Genomic DNA, 13,562 nt, shown 5'->3' with positions numbered 1-13,562 from the left:
TTATTCCTTGGTTAGCTTGTGCCTAATAGGATGCATGAGAATGATCCTAATTAGCATAGACCTCTTTCATTGATTTGCCTAAACTATTGCATGAGAATGAATTGTTTAGGTAGGATCTTGTGTTCTTTGGAATGTTCTTCATGATAACTATGATTATTCCCCTTTTTTCTAATCATGTTTGACACCCCCGTATCCCTAGCGTTGTTCTTTCTTGATTTTATTCGTCTTTATCTTTGCTTATTCGTAGTTTAGTGCTTCTTATCCAAAAAAAAAAAATTTCAACAAAATTATCCTTTCCTTGACTTTTGCTTAGCGAATTTAGTGTTTAGCTCGCATGCTTCCTTTTGGGTTCGACCCTTTACTTACCCCTATACTCGTATTAGGGTAGTTTAGGTTTTACAAATTGTTAATTTGATTAGGGGTAGTAGACTAACGACACTATTAATCCCGATCAAATTTTGGCGCCGTTGCCGGGGAAGCGGCTTGTTTAGCATTTATTTTTGCTATTGTTAGAGTCATTTTATTTGCTTTCTTTTTATTATTTTGCTTTTTTTAATCCTACTTGTCATTGCTAATCGTGTGCTTAGCTTTGTTGTATTCAAAGAGAGATATGGCAAGACAAGAGGATGACCTTCTTTTTAGGGAGTTTGGAAATCCGGAAGTCTATGAGCTCACGAGTGGTATACTTCTCCCAACCACCGAGTCTAATTTCACAATCCATCCACAATATGCTAGGATGGTACAAGTTGAGCAATTTTCCGGAAGTGCAAGTGAAGACCCCATTGAGCATTTGGACCGATTCCTTGAGTTGTGTGCAATGATGCAAACAAATGAAGTGAGCCAAGATTACATTCGTATGCATCTCTTTCGGCAATCTCTCACCGGAAGAGCAAAGAAATGGCTCAAGATTTTGAAGCCCAACTCTCTCACCACATGGAAAGATGTTGCGAAGGCCTTTCTCAAGAGGTTCATTTCCGATGAGCAAACCGCAAAAATGAGGAGGAAGATAGCTTCTTTTGAGCAAGAACCGGATGAAACTCTTGGGGAAGCATGGGAAAGGTTTAAGGATATGATTAGAGCATGTCCTAACCATGGATTCAACCATAATTTGCTCATGAGATTCTTTTATGATGGCTTAGAGCCAATTTCAAGAACCAATCTAGATGCGGGTGCCGGTGGCCAATTGATTAAGATCCCTCAAAGCCAAGTTGAAGCTATAATTGAAGAGGTGGCTACTAGCTATTCTTGGGGAGGTCAAAGAAGGTCCCAAGGAAAGCAAGGTGATCTTTATGAGTTGGAGAAAGTCGGTCAACTTAAGCACATAGTTGAACTCTTGAATGAAGGTCTTTCCAAGTTGAACTCAAGTGTTGGTTTGGGTTCAAAACTGTCACAAATCATTGATTTCTCATGTGCTTGTTGTGGTGGGACGGATCATGATGCATCGTATTGTAGAGAGTTCAATCCCAAGCAAGGTGAGGCTTTGACTTTGAGGGAAGGAGAGTTTGTAACCCAAGCTCATTCTCAACAACTTCAACAACCTCCAAAACAAGAAAACTCCTACCTCCAAGATGAACCTCTTTTCAATCCTCTAACCGAAAATTTTTCTTACCCTTCCATCCAAATGGGGAACTTTCAAGGTCAACATCATGACCAAAATCCTCAAGCGTATGAAGAACAATCCCCACTCGACCACACACAAACCCAAATTCTTCAACAACGTCAAATTCTCACTCAACAATTCCAAGAGATCAAATCTCACAATGAAGTTGTTGACTCCCAACTAGCCAACATTTCTTCTCTCCATTTAACCGCAAAACTCCCCTTACAATCATCTACTAACCCTTCATATGCTTATCATCTCGAAACTTGCAAGGAGGATGAAAGTAAGGAAGACAAGGTTGTGGAGGATGTGGTTGAGAAGAAGGTTCAAGAACAAAATGAGGAGCCATTAGATTTTAGTGAACCAAACAAGTTTGAAGGCCCGGTTCCCTTCCCTTGTAGGCTAGTTGAGAATGTTGTTTTGAAGAGCCCTATGGCGGTGAGCATATGTAGAGTTGATGTGGTCGATGGTGTGATGGATAATGAGAGCTTACCTCCATGTGATGGTAAGGTGACAATGAGGTATGATAACTTTCTTGAAGTTCCTACTTGGTTTGAAGGCTCTCTTGAGGAAGGTGAGGTTTCCCTTCTTAATATCGAGGATTCCAAGCTTCATTGCTCTTTTAGAAGAAACGACAAGAAGAAGAGAAAAAGAAAAGATGAGCCACCATTGGCTCTTGATTTATTCCCTCCTTTCCCTTGTGGTGATTTGAGACCTCAAGGAATGCTAGTTCTCAAGCTTGGGGGCATCTATGATTCAATCCTCAAGTTGATGAGGGTGATGTTTTTTATTCCACCTTGAAGGAGGTGAAGGGTCAAGCTAGAGACCATAAACAAGCGCTTCCCGAGAGGCAACCCGGAGGATTTCTACCCCTTTTTCTCCCCCTCCTTTCTTTTTCTTTTTGTTTTCTTTCTTTGTTTTCTTTTAATGTTTTCTTTTATGTCTTGTCTTGCCTTGTAGGTTGCATTTTGGAAGATTGGAGCGGAGTGACATTTGATGAACTAGATTTTATGCTCTATTATTCTTTTAAGCCAACCTCTCGGTGAGACCTTTCTTGTTTTCACTCTTTTAATTTTTCTTTGAGTGCTTAGTTTAAGGTTAGTTTAGGAAGAAGTTGAATGGTTCGAGGTTGTTTTCATTGGTTCTAAGGAACCTGGGATCGTTGATGTTGTTATCAACGGTCATTTGTATGACGATTGGGATTTACTTGAATTACATGCCTCATTTGTGAACCTTTTTATTTCTTCCTCTTGTTTTTGTGTTGTTTTTCCCTTTTATGTGACAAACATGGCTATGACGAGTTGAAATTATTTTGATTTGGAATTGCTCATTCATTTGGATTTGTGTGCCTTTCATGATGATGTGTCTTTGAATGCTTATCTTCCTAGTTGATGAGGGTTTGCACGGTTTGAGAATGCTTTGGGTTGAGTTAGACACATTGTAAGCTAAGGTAGCCCGGTTTAGAACTTTTGAGGACGTTTGAACCCCTAGTTCACGGGAAAGTGGTAAGATGGTGTTGCTCTCTATGGTGAATAGGATTCCCTTGGTTGGTATTTGCTTATTTCTTATCCCGTGTGAGTGTCATTTGTTCTAGCCTTCATCATTCTTGTGAGCGGCATTTAGGATCCTTAACTATGCATAACTTAATCCTTGTGTTGTTCTCTAGCTCCCAAGATCGTGACCAAGCAACTCTAGGGGAGGAAAAGGGCACCATTTTTCTCTTTTTTCTTTAACTTCTTTTTGTTTTGTTACTTATTTTGTTCTTATTTTGCATTTGCTCCTCTTGCCAACCCTTTGAGCCTATTCCCTTTCTTGATTATGAGCCACATTACAAACCTTATGACCTTTCGTTTCCCTAACCCTTAGTTTGTGAAGCATTTCGGTTTAAGAGTTTGTTTTGTGTTGTAATAAATTGAGAAAGTATTATGCTTTTTGTACCAAGCAAGAAAAGTAAATTGTATATATTGTGTGAAATAAAGCAAATGTTAAGAAAAAGCCGTCTAAAGTTAAAAAAGGCAAGGACAACAAATAAAATAAAAAAAAATTTAAAATTAGTTTGGTTTCGTTTTCTTCCCTAGTTTAAGCATTGAGGACAATGCTTTGTTCAAGCTTGGGGGGGAGCGTTACTTCGTTTTTGTTTTTATTGAGTGTCGGTGTCGAATAAGCTTGGGGGAGATGGCATTATTGGTATTTTTGTTTGATGTTTGGTGATTTCTTGAGTTTGTTTTTGAGGTTTGATCACCCTTTTGCTTCACTTAGGAAATATCACCAAAATTTTCAAATTTTTGCCCCGCCTTGACCCTTAGCCTTACGTTACAACCCTAGTAAAGACCCTTTGACTTTAGAGGGGTGAGGTCAATGACCGGTGGAGGGAGATAGATTTCAACCCTATGGAGAGAGTATGCATAGTTGAGATGTCGGGATGACCTTATGATTCCACATAAAAATTTCTTTTTCCGGTTCCCTCGAGGAATCATGAGGAGCTAACTAAGGGATGATTTGAAGCTAGTGGAGAGAACGTGGACCGTCTTGGATGGGGCTAGGGCGGAGAGTGAAATCATTAGTTCTCTATGCTTAGCTTAGGTTTGTCTCTTTCAACCATGAGCATCTCGGAACGTGAATTCCCTCATTTAATTAAGAAAGGTGAGCATTCTTTGGTGCATGTCTCTATGTTTTGAGTCCGAATGGAGCATTTTCTATCTAAAAGCTTGTTTGGTTTTCTTAAGCCTTGTCATGTCATGTTGGTCGTGGTTGTGCTTGCTTTTTGTTTTTGCTTTTCTTTTTCTTTTTGTTTTGCCTTGGTTTTGTTTAGAGTTGTGGGTTAAACTCTTAGGACACCCTCACGAGAGCACACTCGTCCTCTAGGGCGATCTAGGGGTTTAAAGGGCTTGTCATTAGTTGCTAAAAGTGACCGTGATTCCTACGAAAGTGAGTTAGTGTACATTCTTGTCTCCTTTAGTGTCTTAGTTTTGCTTGAATAAATCATTCTCCTTCTCCCGTGTTTCATGTTAATTTGCTCGAGGACGAGCAAAAGGTAAGCTTGGGGGAGTTTGATAAGTGACTTTTATGTCACTTTTAGGGTGTTTATTGAGTCGTATTCCGGCTTATTTTCCAATAATTTCACCCTTTTTATCCTTTATTTCTATTATTTTATTATTCTTGTCTTTTATTCTTTATTTTGAGTATTTTTGTAATTTTCTATAGTTTTCAGTTTATTTTCGTGTTTTATTTTATTTTTCTTTCTTTTAATGTTTGTAGTTTAAGTCGTTAGTTTATATTTTTAATAATTTCTCTTTTTTATCTCGTTTTCTTATTTATTTTAGTTTCGTATTTTATTTTATTTTATTTTATTTCATTTAATTTTATTATTTCTTTAGCTTTAGCATCTTATTTTATTTTATTTTATTTTACTTTATTTATCTTATTTTATTTTACTTTATTTTACTTTATTTTATTTATTTTATTTTATTTTCCAATTCACCCTCGTGTTGTTTTTGGTTGTAGGCGTTCCGGGTTTCAAAGTCAAATTTGTGTTCGGAGGTCAAGGTTCGAGGCAAATGCTCTAGCTGCTGCCCTCTTGCTAGCAGCTTAACATACACCACACCCTTTCTAAACCTACACCACACAATCCCCTGCTCCCTGCCTTCTCAACACCACCACAGCACTACACCAGCCACCTCCCTCAACCTCCATCTCACACCCACCAGCCTTCGCAACCCACTCAATTTCAGCCACCTCCAATCAACCTCCGCCAATCGCCTATCAATCAAACCACCAAATTAAACCACTCACCAATTAAACCAAACTCCCACGCATCTCCACCCCTCTCGCCAGCAATTACCACCTCAATTCAACCCCACAACAACACCAATTGCAACCACCACAATCACCTTCCCCCGCATCCACCGCAACCAACAACAACTGCAGCAACAACACGCATCTCACCCCAATTACCACCAACCCATTTACCACCATCAACAACCACTACGAGCAGCGATTTCGAACAGAGCAGCCACCAAATTACTCAACCCAGACCTCGCGGCCGCGCAGCTCTGTCAGAAAGCGCACGAGATTGAGTCCAAAATCAGAGTCGAGGCAGAAGCTATGCGCGACCTCTGTGCGACCTCTGTGCGGGCGCGCATTCGTGGGTCAATCACGAGCTTTTCACGTGATTTTTAATGAGAATTGAACGGCTTCGATTGATGCTTGATTGATGACGATGAGGATTGACGGTGGTGATTGAGTGATAATTGATGATGCGTGATGGTGATGCAGGTGATGCAAATCAGAGCAGCCAAGATCGAAAGAGAAAGAAATGGAAGCTGATTTGTTTTACTGTTTTGGGGATTTGTTGGGTTTTGTTTTTGTTTTCCTTTTTTCTTTTCATTTTCTTTTATTTTATTTTATTTTTAGTTTAGTTTTATTTTTGGTTTTTAAGTTTAGTTATTTTAATTATTTTAGTTTAGTTTTTATTTCTTTTTAGTTTTCTCTTTTACTTTATTTTATTTAGCCTTGTATTATAAATACTCCTTTGGGGGGTAATTAGAGGGGGGGCCATTATGCTATTTTCTTAGTTAGTTTAGGAGAGCTTCTCTCTCTTAGGGTTAGATTAGATAGTTTTTAGAGAGATAAAGTAGATTATTGCTCAATTTTCTTCCAAGTAATCAATTTTTTGTCAAGTTTAATTTCCAATCAAGCAATTCCTTCAAGTTTTCATCTTTCATTAATCCTCTCTCTAGTAATCTCTAATCCTTTCCTTTAGCTTTATTTATTTGCTTTATTGTTGCTTATTTTTGTTAGTCTTTTTAGTTCATCTAGTTATTATTGTTTTCATTGTTTTTAATCATGTTTTGTTTTGTGTTTCTTGAATATATTTTTGGTTTTGCTATTAAGTTTAATCTCCTTTCTCTAGGCTAATCTTTTAGCTAGGGGAAGGGGGTGGAAAATATGTGTTGAATGTTGGATGAATGATGATAGTGGATTGATTACATGCCTTAAATTGATGAAAGATATGATTTTTATTGACTTGAGACTATTGTAGCACTTTATTTGATTGCCTTCTAGTTTAAATGCATGAAAATGATTTGAACTAGATTTAGATCACCTCTATTTTAATGATTGCATGAGAATGAGTTGTTAAAAATGGAGTTCCATGTATTGTGCCCCTTTATTCCTTGGTTAGCTTGTGCCTAATAGGATGCATGAGAATGATCCTAATTAGCATAGACCTCTTTCATTGATTTGCCTAAACTATTGCATGAGAATGAATTGTTTAGGTAGGATCTTGTGTTCTTTGGAATGTTCTTCATGATAACTATGATTATTCCCCTTTTTTCTAATCATGTTTGACACCCCCGTATCCCTAGCGTTATTCTTTCTTGATTTTATTCGTCTTTATCTTTGCTTATTCGTAGTTTAGTGCTTCTTATCCAAAAAAAAAAAAATTTCAACAAAATTATCCTTTCCTTGACTTTTGCTTAGCGAATTTAGTGTTTAGCTCGCATGCTTCCTTTTGGGTTCGACCCTTTACTTACCCCTATACTCGTATTAGGGTAGTTTAGGTTTTACAAATTGTTAATTTGATTAGGGGTAGTAGACTAACGACACTATTAATCCCGATCAAATTTTGGCGCCGTTGCCGGGGAAGCGGCTTGTTTAGCATTTATTTTTGCTATTGTTAGAGTCATTTTATTTGCTTTCTTTTTATTATTTTGCTTTTTTTAATCCTACTTGTCATTGCTAATCGTGTGCTTAGCTTTGTTGTATTCAAAGAGAGATATGGCAAGACAAGAGGATGACCTTCTTTTTAGGGAGTTTGGAAATCCGGAAGTCTATGAGCTCACGAGTGGTATACTTCTCCCAACCACCGAGTCTAATTTCACAATCCATCCACAATATGCTAGGATGGTACAAGTTGAGCAATTTTCCGGAAGTGCAAGTGAAGACCCCATTGAGCATTTGGACCGATTCCTTGAGTTGTGTGCAATGATGCAAACAAATGAAGTGAGCCAAGATTACATTCGTATGCATCTCTTTCGGCAATCTCTCACCGGAAGAGCAAAGAAATGGCTCAAGATTTTGAAGCCCAACTCTCTCACCACATGGAAAGATGTTGCGAAGGCCTTTCTCAAGAGGTTCATTTCCGATGAGCAAACCGCAAAAATGAGGAGGAAGATAGCTTCTTTTGAGCAAGAACCGGATGAAACTCTTGGGGAAGCATGGAAAAGGTTTAAGGATATGATTAGAGCATGTCCTAACCATGGATTCAACCATAATTTGCTCATGAGATTCTTTTATGATGGCTTAGAGCCAATTTCAAGAACCAATCTAGATGCGGGTGCCGGTGGCCAATTGATTAAGATCCCTCAAAGCCAAGTTGAAGCTATAATTGAAGAGGTGGCTACTAGCTATTCTTGGGGAGGTCAAAGAAGGTCCCAAGGAAAGCAAGGTGATCTTTATGAGTTGGAGAAAGTCGGTCAACTTAAGCACATAGTTGAACTCTTGAATGAAGGTCTTTCCAAGTTGAACTCAAGTGTTGGTTTGGGTTCAAAACTGTCACAAATCATTGATTTCTCATGTGCTTGTTGTGGTGGGACGGATCATGATGCATCGTATTGTAGAGAGTTCAATCCCAAGCAAGGTGAGGCTTTGACTTTGAGGGAAGGAGAGTTTGTAACCCAAGCTCATTCTCAACAACTTCAACAACCTCCAAAACAAGAAAACTCCTACCTCCAAGATGAACCTCTTTTCAATCCTCTAACCGAAAATTTTTCTTACCCTTCCATCCAAATGGGGAACTTTCAAGGTCAACATCATGACCAAAATCCTCAAGCGTATGAAGAACAATCCCCACTCGACCACACACAAACCCAAATTCTTCAACAACGTCAAATTCTCACTCAACAATTCCAAGAGATCAAATCTCACAATGAAGTTGTTGACTCCCAACTAGCCAACATTTCTTCTCTCCATTTAACCGCAAAACTCCATGAAGTTGTTTATTATTTTCCTTGAAGTTACTAACATGTGTATTTTGTTATTAGAAAGAGGTACGAGGCATCAAAGTAAGTGCTTTAATGGTTTTAATTGATATTATGATGTAGAAATCATGTTTATATTGTTATTATGATATTCCTAGTATCATGTTTAGGGGAAAAGTTATAATATCAAATATGCTTATTATGATTCCTGCGATGCTTCCTATGTTCTTCCTAATATTTATTCATGTTAGTATCATATCAGGGTTAAAGATTTGATTTTTATTGCTTAGTGTCATGCTAGGGTTTGTTATTAATCTTGTTAGTATCATGCCTAGGATCTTGCTATTATTATGCTTTAACATGAATATTATTATAATTATTATTATAATTATCATTAATTAAGATTTCTATGATTATGATTTTATGAATATAATATTTATTATAATTGTTATTGTGATGATCATTATTATTGATATTATGATTGTTTTAATTATAATTTATTTTTATGATTTTATAATGATGATATTTATCATGATTATTTATTGTTGCTTGATATATTGTTATTGCTTGATCACACCTTTTATGCATGTTTAAAGGGAATTGGTACTTGTAATCATGCTTAATAAGATAATTAATAATATTGTTAGGGTTAATGTGATTATAATTCAAGTGATCGCCAATAATAGTTTTATTTGTGCATTAATATTCAACCAACATAGATAAACAGGTTTAGGGTTAATCCTATTGATTGCATGTTAGTCATAAAGCGCACATGAATACGATCAGAATAAAGTAGAGGCCTATTATTAGGGCAGGTTCAATCTCTTTTAGGTTGGATTTGTACCTTCATCCCCGAACCCTTATTTGGTTCTAGACCTTATGGAGTTGACGATCTCTTGGATCGTTAAGGGGTGTAACCTTCACCTCGTGAACGGTTTACAAGTTCCTAAAAAACTTGTTGGCGACTCTTTTGCTCTATCTTCTTCCCTTTTGGACGCCACCGTACTTTAGTGTATGATCACAGTGGGGTTCAAGCTAGTGGGATTAACGCTTGAAATTATTCCCTACAGTTTTTGGCGACTCCACTAGGGAGGATTTCTATTTTAATTCCTGAATTCGTTTCGGCAATGATTTAGAATGAGTGGATGAGACTCGAAAAGTTCTAAGTATTTCATGTGCGTAATTTTGATTAACATTATTGTCATATGCATAAAAAAGATCTCATTGGAAAGACCATCCGTAATGAGTTAAAAACATAGGATTTTACACGTAGGAAATTTGAGAAATGCCTTTCATTGGAAACATCGCGCGAAACTGGAAAATTTTATCGAGCATAGAAAGCTGCTGAGGCATGTGGGAAGTAGCGTCAGGGGCCAGAGCTTGGCGCCAGTGTTTTAGTTGTAGCGCTAGACGCCAGTATTGGCGCCAGGCGCTACAGTTAAAATCAGGCGCCAGTCTCTGATTGCTGGCGCCAATTTCCCCCAATACCGAGCCAGAAATATGCGTTCTAATTTCGACCGGTTTTTCGTATTGTTTGCTCGATCCTACTTCCTGATTGATTTTTTCTCACTTTTCTGAAACCCATATGTGTTCTACATATGGACATAACCCTCTGGGAATTCATGCTCCATCTACCCGATTGAACGCTCCGTGCAACAGAGGGTACATCCGAGATGTTGAATTCACCAAACCATGGAAGCGAGTTTTTTCTAAAACTCGCGGTGTCCCATCCACTCGCGCCAACCCTTCACGGTTAGGCTTCCGCGCAGTGCATCCGGACAATTAACCATGGACCCTCTATTGACTAAACCATATCCCAAACTTTAGAGAACTAGAGCCATGGTTAGGTTGCGAACGCATTGCATCATATTGTGCCTACTTGACTAATTGGCATTATTTGTTGTGCATATATATTCTATGTTTCTCTTAACCGTTTGTTTGACTTGTGTCAAAACTAAATAAATTAATGACTTAAAGAACTTTTCCTAATTAATTAATTAATTAATTTGAGTCAATAAAGTCCAATATTTTAATCGGAATTGACCTAGTACGACTTTAGGCATACCCCAGTTGATTAATAACACCGAAAACAGTCCTAGACCGAAGCTCATATATTGGCGCCAAGGTCTGAGCTGTAGCGCCACATTATGGAGTGTAGCTCCAGACGACAGTTCTGTCGCCTGGCGCCAAGCTCCACAGTGTGACGCCAGTCCTGTCGCTTGGCCGACAGTTCGGATTATTGGTCGAGTCATCACCTAGGGTCTAATTAATCAGTCTTCTGTTTAATTCGGTTAATTTTCGCTTTCAATAACACCTTGTCGAGTCATTAATCAAGTCTTAGCACACACTTCGAGTGCACATTACCATGACCATGTCTTAGGTCCATGCATGAGTCGGTCTTTTCCGTCATTTGATTTGGGGAGTATATTCTATTCCTAATTCTTCATATCCCTCCACCTCCATCATTCTCCTTTCACATTCTATACCATCTTTCTTCACTTCCTCCATCCATTGCATGTTGAATAAAGTTTGAGTCAAATAATTAACAATAAGTATCCCCAAATTCCTTTTCCACAGTACTCGGTCAAGGAGAGAAGGGCGATTAATCAAGGGCAACCTCTTTATTCAGGTCTCGCTTTTTGATAAACCGATTCGTCAAAAGAGGAAGGCTAAGAAGATAATGGCAACTCAAGAAGAAGTCAATGATCTTAAGAACCAACTGGCTACCGTGACTGAGACACTGAAGCTACTCGCACTCAAGATCGATGACCCCGTGAAGCAACAACAGATGGACCTCATGCAAGAGAGCCTAAGCAAGTTGTCTAGCGATTACAAGTTTCAAGAGCTTACATCACAAGGGGTCTCGGTGGACAAAGATCTTCTTCCGCAGAAGTTCAATGCCAACGACATCCCAAAATTCAAAGCAACGGATAATCCTTACTTTCATCTAAGAGCTTTTGAAACCATAATGAGTATTAAGGGTATCGATAAGAAGGTTTTTCCCTCTCTGTTCTCACTATCTCTTGAAACCGTTTGCCAACAATGGTACTTCTCCCTTGACAAAGAGAAAACCTCTACCTGGGAATCGATAGTAAACGCTTTCATTGATAGGTATAAGTGCAATATTCAAGTTGAAACCGATCATAGACAACTTGAGATCCTAAGACAAAAAGAGAATGAAGGCTTTACTTCTTTCTTTAATAAATGGAGGGAAACTTCCGCCAAGATGATTGAGGTCCCCACCGAAAAGGAGTCTGTGAGGATGTTTATCAAGAATCTTCAAGAGAAGTATTCGAAGCACTTAAAATATCAACACAACTTGAATACTTTCAAGGTTGTTTATGACATCGGAATTGAAATAGAAGATGACCTCGCAAAGCAAAAAGCTACTAACAATAGTAACCACGGTAGCCTGAAAGGAAAGAAGAACGACAATCCTTCTTCTTCCGAAAACGCCCACTCTAGTAATAATGTTAGTACCTTTGACCATAGTGGTGTCTTAGCCATGGACAATCAAGGATCTAAAAGGAAACCCAGGCGAGAGTTCACACCCATTGGAATGACCTACGATGCTGCTTTCGATCGTCTCTATGATCGAGGATTAATCAAACCTATTGGCCCTACCGAGGACCCAACACCAGAAAATCGATCTTCGAGATGGAATCCAAACTCCTATTGCAAGTACCATCGAGGAAACGGTCATACTACCGATGAATGCTACAGGTTTCAAAATCTCATTCAAGATCTCATAGAAGCAAACAAGGTCCCATTGCCTCTAGCTAGCGAGAAGACTGGGTAAGCGAACAACACAAGATAGAGGTGAGCTTCAACGACAAGATTTCATGACCTCTTTTTCTAGTTCTTTTTCAGTTTTTCCTTTCCCCTATAAGTCTAGCATAGGCACCTTTTCTTTTCCTTTAGATTAATAGTTTTTTTTTTTCCTTTTCCCCTTTTTTTTAATAAAATGAGCATTCATTTCCTTATATATGATCATTTCATTATATTGCAAAAAAAAAAAAAAAAAAAATCCATGTCGAATTAAGCACAAGGTATACCAATGATTTGAGGCACCCCTTGTAGCCACATCATATCTCCTTTCACCTTTCAAATATGCAATCCTTTCTTCATAAACCATTTTGAGCCTCGTCTAACGATAGACCCTTAATTTTTTCAACCTACATCTACCTAACCTTAGGATGGGATGGTGTGTAACTTATGTAATTCTAAAAAAGAGCTTGAGTAATTCAAAACATCAAAATAAAAATAAGCAAAAGCAAAAAAATAAATAAAAGTGTACAAAAGGGCAAGTGTTCCAATGTCTTCGATATGAAAATATCTTCGATAAGAACACGTCTCAAATTGCGTCTCTTATCGAGTGCTCGGTACCGTGCCTGAGAAACATGAATGCCAAGTGAGTGATAGACCGCATGATCGGGATTGCCCACGCTTATAAAAATAAAATAGATGCGAAAGAAAAAGATAAAAGAGAAATAAAAAAGAGTAGAAACTCAAGCATAAAAATATAAAGATTCAAAAGCAAAGTTGCACACCTTGGGGGCTTATCTAGGGTCTTGAGCCTTTATCCCCTTCTTCTTTAAACCTTTAGCCTAACCACGTTACAACCCTTAAAAAAGACCTTTTTGAGGTATACACACTTGTGCGAGGTTCGGCTAGAGCTACGTTCGGCCTGATTCCTAACGGATACGTAGGCAACCTCACATTGGGGTGCGGCCGTAATAAACATGCATTCATATTCACATTCACACACTTACACCATGATCATATCAAGGGATCTCCAATGCTCATCCCTATTCACTTAGAGCTAGACTTGGAGGTTTGATCCCTACATCATTAGCTTACCTAGCCTAAGAGTCACCACCATTTGACTCTTTTAACAAATAACATCTTTCCACACACTTAGCCTTTGCGGCCTAGCTTTAGTGTCACTATCACACACATCACACATACATGACCAAATATAC

At 38.2% G+C, this 13,562-nt stretch overlaps 2 non-coding genes across 2 annotated transcripts; both read right to left on the bottom strand.

Moving 5' to 3' along the window:
* Positions 1-991: 991 nt before the first annotated feature.
* On the bottom strand, positions 992-1,098 carry LOC145625721 (small nucleolar RNA R71). The gene has a single exon (XR_014110628.1). It is a non-coding gene; the product is annotated as a small nucleolar RNA R71 (small nucleolar RNA).
* Positions 1,099-7,759: 6,661 nt separating this feature from the next.
* Positions 7,760-7,866, bottom strand: LOC145625769 (small nucleolar RNA R71). The gene has a single exon (XR_014110673.1). It is a non-coding gene; the product is annotated as a small nucleolar RNA R71 (small nucleolar RNA).
* Positions 7,867-13,562: the final 5,696 nt, after the last annotated feature.

The sequence above is a fragment of the Chenopodium album genome, chromosome 3 (assembly GCF_948465745.1).
Source record: "Chenopodium album chromosome 3, dcCheAlbu1.1, whole genome shotgun sequence".
In the NCBI taxonomy this organism is placed as follows: Eukaryota; Viridiplantae; Streptophyta; class Magnoliopsida; order Caryophyllales; family Amaranthaceae; genus Chenopodium; species Chenopodium album.
This window is presented reverse-complemented; position numbering and strand designations above follow the sequence as displayed.